Genomic DNA, 6,894 nt, shown 5'->3' on the forward strand with positions numbered 1-6,894 from the left:
AAGCTAGCAATATAAATATGTCAGAAGGAAAGGGTTAGAGAAATAGGTACGCAGCGATTTATATTGGTTCGACCTCCTGCCTACATCCAGTCCCTAGAATACCTTCTTTTGGGTTTTAATCCACTAGTGAACTCTTTCTAACAGGCAGAGCATAAACCCTTACAATAGATACAAAGGCTTGGTAAAGTACATTCCTTTACACTCACACCCAGCTATCTATCTACCTCTCTTGCTATTCACTTATAATCGAAGTGAACAGAAGAGCTTCTGAAATTTTCTTAAGCTATTGACAAGTTTGTTCTTACTCAGAACATAATAAATGAGCTATGAGTTATTACACGAATGAGACAGTAAATGTGTATAAGCTTTTTGCTTTGATTTTGGGACTTCAAAAGATGATTCTCTCTAGATTTCAGCGTTGATGATCAAGTCAAAAATGAGCAAGTGATGGGGACTTTTATAGTGACACTTTGAGTCAGGTCATTTCAAAATTCAAAACAACCGTTGGAGGGAAACGTCTCTCTTCTGTCGCTTTCATTCTTAGTAGCCAGTGTACATAGCCAATCATTGAACTTCTCTTTTTCGTTGCATTTAAGAGACAACACACTTCTGGGTCTTGATAGAAGCAGTCTGACTGTCTAACCAAATAAGGTAAAGATTCTAAGTTGACTAGGGGACAAGTCGTCTGTTCTTTGTACTTTTTTCCTTATATAGAGGCACATTGTCAGTGGTCCAGAGTCAACGTTGATCTTGTCTTCTATGCCTTGATCTCATTCTTCCGGAACAAGTCTTCTCTATGGTATGGCTTCTGCTTATGGATCCTTCCATCTATTGGGCTGAAATTGATCATTGGGCCTTTGATCCAAGTTCAAGGCCTTGGTATATATTCCTTTCTTATTCTCATTTAATCAAACATACACTTAACAAATACATTAGTTCAAATAAATCAACATTTAATTTTAATGTTTTACTAAGTATGGGTTTATTAATTTCTTTTAATATTTTTTCATAATCAAAATAAGTGTGGAAATTGTGTTTCAACACCCTCGTCCACCAAAAAGTCTTCGACTAAAACATCTTCAGCCAGAGACATATCCACACCATAAAATCTATGAGTATATGACCTTCAATGGATCCTTCATAGACTGATAAAAAAGAGCTTCCTCCCTATAATGGACATTAACTTCTGGTTTAGAGAACTCAAAACCAAGATGCTCTCATTTGTAGGACATATGAAGCCTCTCACCGAACCAAAAAACACGAAGTCCACAAATCTTCTCGAGCTCTTTTTTATCCGCCTTCTACCCCTCCCTCAGGTCATTCGCCTCCTTCTTAGTATTCACCAATTTTTCCTTCAAGACATTGTTCTCATCCATGTGAGCTTGTATCAGAGCAGTAGCAGAGTTGTTATTCACCTTCTCCTTAGCAAGGTCTTTTTCACGCTCATGGCTATGCTCATCAGCGGCAAAGCCTTCCACCAATGCTTGTCTAACCATCGAAGTATGGCCAAAGATTTAAGATAAATGAAGATATCAAAAGGAAGTTGACAAAGATTAAAAGGATGAGGGAAAAAGGCTAAAATAGATTAGTACTGGTAGGGCCCTTCGCATGGCATGAGTGGCGTGACTCATGGAAGTATACTTGACTCTATTTTCCACCACGGAAGGGATTTGGCGAATGGCCTCATCAATGTCTTCCATAAATGTACTACTTCACAACAAAAAATCTTTTTCATGCACCACACGCTAATATTCACCCAAAGCAGGAATCACCAGTTGTAAAACAAAAAGTATTTAGAAAATAAACATATAATTACGCAAGTAAAAACAACTGAAACACATTATCGGTGTTACTGGCATGGGAGTAGTAACAGAAGGATGGTGGAGAGTTTGAAGAATGCCGGATCCTCTAGAGAGATCCAAACTCCTTCCAGAAATAGGGATTTCGCCAGACATGGGTTGATGAATGGACAAAAAAGCAGATCTAAACCTCTTGGCGAGAGGTGCCCCTTCCGTCATTGTTGAAAGTACGTTTATCCTTTTGTTTCTCTTGGGCTTTCTTCACCTTCAGTGGTGTTGCACGATTTCCGCAAGTGCACGGTATCACATGTAGTAATAAAAAGATATCCATCCCATAGGGAACGTTTTGATAATAAAAAATTATAATTCTGATTAAATTTGTTTTCTCGAGGTTAATAGAAAAATCGTTAAATGGTTTAAAAAGGTTTCTGATTCAAATTTTGGTTATAGTTTAGATTACAATTTATAGAAATTATGTTTATATTAAAGTTAATTCCAAGGCTTATTTACACTAAGCGAAAATACAACTTTAACTTTGATTTGTTTAAAAAGATATAACAAATTATCGATTGATTCAATTTAAAAGCATTGAACTATAATCAATCTTTCCCTTTCAGTCTAAGACTGAAAACCTTAATCAAATTCGGAATCTAAACCCGATTATTCGACCTATCGCAATGACCAAATATAAATCTAAATTTGCTTAAATGTTCAACCAAGTTTGCATGAGAAAATACCAAATTTCTTTCTAAATATTGTTGCATGAAAACACCAATTAGAATTACTTAAAGAATATCGTTAGATCCAACTTTAAATAAAACAATAGTGAAAATGGAATTGAATTAAAAAGATGTTTATTAGTTTGAATTGAAACATCACAAGTTAACAGAGAAAAAGAAGTTTGATTAGCATTTGACTAGGAAGAGTTCCGGGTTGTCAATCCTTTACTCGACTTTGTAGGTTTGTCAGACTGTGGGCTGCCCCAATACTGGTTCTTCTCGCAGAATCCTCGAAATAGCACCTTTTGGCCAAACTACATAGTATAAACTCAACTTCGAAGAAAACTCTAATGAAAACAATAAAATATGTATCTTGTATCTAAAACTTTGTGTACAACTTATAACTTTTGTAACTTAGTATAACAAGTATGTATCTAACAAAATTCTGAACATTTAAACTCTGAATTCTTCTTCTATTTATAATTGTCCAAGAGATGTGCTGAAGAGACGTGTCCGTTGGTGAAGAGTCGCCTTTATCCGGATGAAAAGATGTGTCGTTTAGAAAATAAAACATGTTAATTGTGCTGACATTGTTTGCTGTTTCTGTAGAGATTTCAAGAATCTCTATAGCGACAAGGGGAAGAGGAAGGAAGGAGGGAAGGGGCGCGCTGCTGCTGCTGCGTATGTCGCTACATAAATTTTCAGAATCTCTGTAGTGATAGAAACTATTTTCTTCCTCTTTTGGTTATGTGCTTCAAATCTCTGACGCGACTTTTGATTCTCGCACGTGGCTTTTACTGAAAACTTGATTTCTTACTCATTTCTACTCCATTTTAGCTCCTATTTGGATTTTTCCAAATAATTAACACATTGCACATAAGTAACAAATACCAACGTGAAATCTTTCCAAAATAATATAATTAATGTATTTTTTACATGAAATTGACATATTTATGCATGCTATTTTAGGTATATTTTGGGCTTATCAAGTGCCTTTCTCTGTTCTGCATAGATAGAAGCCACAATAACCTCATCCCTGGCAAGGGATAAAAAAGACATCATTAGAAATCAAACAAAAAGACCAAGTAGTTACCTTTAAGGCAAAAGCTATAAGTAAAATAGTTCATAGTCCCTTCGTGCATATCCAACAATGGCACGTTAGCTTTAATAAATTTCAAAGCCTCTCCAAAACGACCAGAATTCTTTTTGAATAGACCGAAGCACCTTCACAGCCTTTGCCTCCTCAGGATTAGGAGCGTAAGATATATCTCATTTAAACTTGGGATTCCAGTTCCAAGATCTAGGGAATCCTAGAGGTATGCCATCTGCCTCCTTGATGGAAAAAATACTCTCTCACCTAATCATGGATGTTACATGCCTTTGAGTTGAAAGGGCCATATCATGGCTTCCGCTGAAAGGTGATATGATCCTTAGCCTTCCGTTGGGTTATCGAATGTAATGGGCGAAAGACCTGGGGCCCGAAAGGGATCTTCAGGTTACTCACTAGATAAGAATCACAAAGGATGTTCATCCATCCATTGGGATGTAGCTGACCCACATGAATTTCAAAGGAGTGTAGAATGTCTCATATCACCCAAGGAACCGGATATTAAAATTCCCTATAGATGTGGCTGATGTAGATAGTGAAACATTCGTTAGGCGGATGTGATGGATGATGTTGGGGTCCAGGAACCACACACTCAAGGTCTTTTAGCCAGGGGTATAGATCTTTCAAAGCATCAATAGCCCCTTGGGACACTATGGACCCCGTATATTCCATCCTAAGGGTTTTAGCCCCCTTGTTTCCTAGAAGCATAAGAGCTAGTCTCCTCTCATTCCCTAGAAGCTAGATTAGGGCTTTGAGTGGTGGCTATATGCACAGGAAGAGATTGTTGCTCAAACTAGGTGCCCTCGAAGTCTTCCCTACACAACTCTTGGGTATTATCTTGACTCATACTAAAACCCAAACTATGAATACAGAAAGTAAAGTTAAAGCTCCAAAATTGGAAGAAAAATACTTACATGAGAAGGCTCGAGAAGAAATCAGTGGATGGATGCTTGGAAAATGAGAAGATGAACTCTACTAGAAATCACCAAAGAAAGAAAAAATGCAAGAGAAAGACATGAGAGGTTCAAATGGGTGACGAAATGACCTTTTAAAAGAAAGAAAGTGCGATGCTTCAAAAAATGAGAACACTCGATGACTTGTTCACACATGATAGGCAAGGAAAATTGTGCCTGACAGAAGGCCATTAATGCCCAGAACACGCTTTGAAGATGAACAACCCTAAAGGGCTCTTTGGCCCTTCAAGGGGGGCTTCTGATAATATCCGGATTTATCAATGTGGCAAATGTGTAATAATATGGAAAGAGTAGCCCATAACACAATGCCACACCACCTGGACTATGCCAAGATACGCCATATAGGTGAGATACGATGAAAGGAGTTAGATGGGGAGGATCTGCCAACTCATCTCCCTCAATGTGCATTCACCATCGTATCTCCTCTTGACGGTTTCAGGAGAAGATCAAGGGGCACCTTTATATCTTTCCTAAAAAGGAACAAATACACTTAAATGGCATTTAGTGACCATTAAGAGAAGTAATGACATAACCGTTCCATTAAAGCACCATTAATGCTAAAATGTTACAAAAATATGTATAAATACCCTAGCTCATGAGTATTTCATGTATGTTGGCTAACTTCCATAAAACTCTTGTCATTTTCCATTTTCTTATCAAATCTTATACCGACTTTAGCATCAGAGTGTCCCCGGCCGAACCCAACGACACCTCATAGGGAAGGAATTCTGATCAAGAAAGATTTGCACAATTAGCAATTTGAATCTTAATATCATAACCGACTACCTAGGTTGGGAGGGTCACCATAGATTTGTGCTAATTTGTTGTCATTATATGATGTTTGTGTGTTAGTTTACTACATATTTCACGAGAGATGGAAGTTATTGTCAGTAAAGTCTTAGATTATCCGGAAGAAGTTTTTATAAGAAGAAAAACTCAGAGAAAAATGAAACTAAGTGTATTTAGGGTGGGAATGAAGAGTGGATTGCTAGCGCAGAACGAAGAGCGAAGAGGTGAGAACGGGAAGAAAAGAGAGTGTGAGTTTTTTTTACTTTTCAAAATTAATTAATTTTTTTTACAAAAATGCCCTCTTCCATGTTAGGAAGCTAACGATGTCAGACTATTTATTTTGATTTTGTTAACGGTGCAAACTATAGGGTTATTTTTAGAGTAAAGAAAAACATGTATCGATCTACGAAAATATGAAGCCACAAAGTTTTTTTTTTAAATCAACCCTTAAATAAATTAATGGATTTTTTTACTTAAATGTTAATATTTATTATAATAAGTTATTATTTTGTGTTATTTATGTGTTGCTTTTTTAAGGAATAAAAACTTATTATTATTATTTTTTTTTAAATGAAGCCTAAAACCCATGCTTTAATGATTTAATGGTTAAACCGACTTGCACTAAATCTCTAAGTATTTATTTATTTCATTTTCATTCTTTCATTACGAGAGATTAATTAAGAGAGAAGAGAGAAGGTGAAGTGAAGTTGTTACAATAAGCTTGCTTGCTTGAGTTAATTATTTAGGTAACTTTCATATCCCACTAATTTAGTGGAACTTAAATTGAAATTGAAGTATTTTAACCTTAAAAAAAAAAAAAAAACTGCATATTAAAATCCTTCCTAAATAAGATTAGTTAAACAAACTCTTAATTAAGTTTCTCTAAACCCAAATCAATTAAACCCTAAATCTACATCCCTTGGAACTTTTACTTTATTAAGTGAGAAATTCAAATGGATGACCTCTAACAACTCATATTACAATTTGCTTCATAATTTTAAAATACGCTCATTTTTATACTGCTAATATAATAAGATATTAGCTTTTCCTAAGATACTGGATGATCAATTCAATCTCTCATCTGCAAATAAACTAATCATCTGAAAGATTAGTTGAAACCACATGCCCATGCCACGTGACCCACGTTATTCTACAACATTTATTTACACATTCCACTTAACACACAATACCCATGCCCAAACATTTCATGATTTTTTTTTTCCTTAATACCTTGGCCTCTAAACTTTGTCTCATTTTATCACTAGCCTCCTTTATTTAGTAGTCAACCTATTAACCCTCTCAATTCAACAAGTGTAACACTTCGTTCCCCTTTATATGCCTACATAGCATTGATTAACCCCTTCAACTCATCTTGTGCATCCTATTAGCACTTCCAACTCATTAAATCTAACACTTCATGTCCCTTAGGTTTTTATGTCTGTTTTAAAGCAATGAAGGAAAAGTTCACATCAGGAGGCATAAGGTGCATTGGAATGGATGCACAA

This window comes from Euphorbia lathyris, chromosome 1 (genome assembly GCF_963576675.1).
Source record: "Euphorbia lathyris chromosome 1, ddEupLath1.1, whole genome shotgun sequence".
Classification (NCBI taxonomy): domain Eukaryota; kingdom Viridiplantae; phylum Streptophyta; class Magnoliopsida; order Malpighiales; family Euphorbiaceae; genus Euphorbia; species Euphorbia lathyris.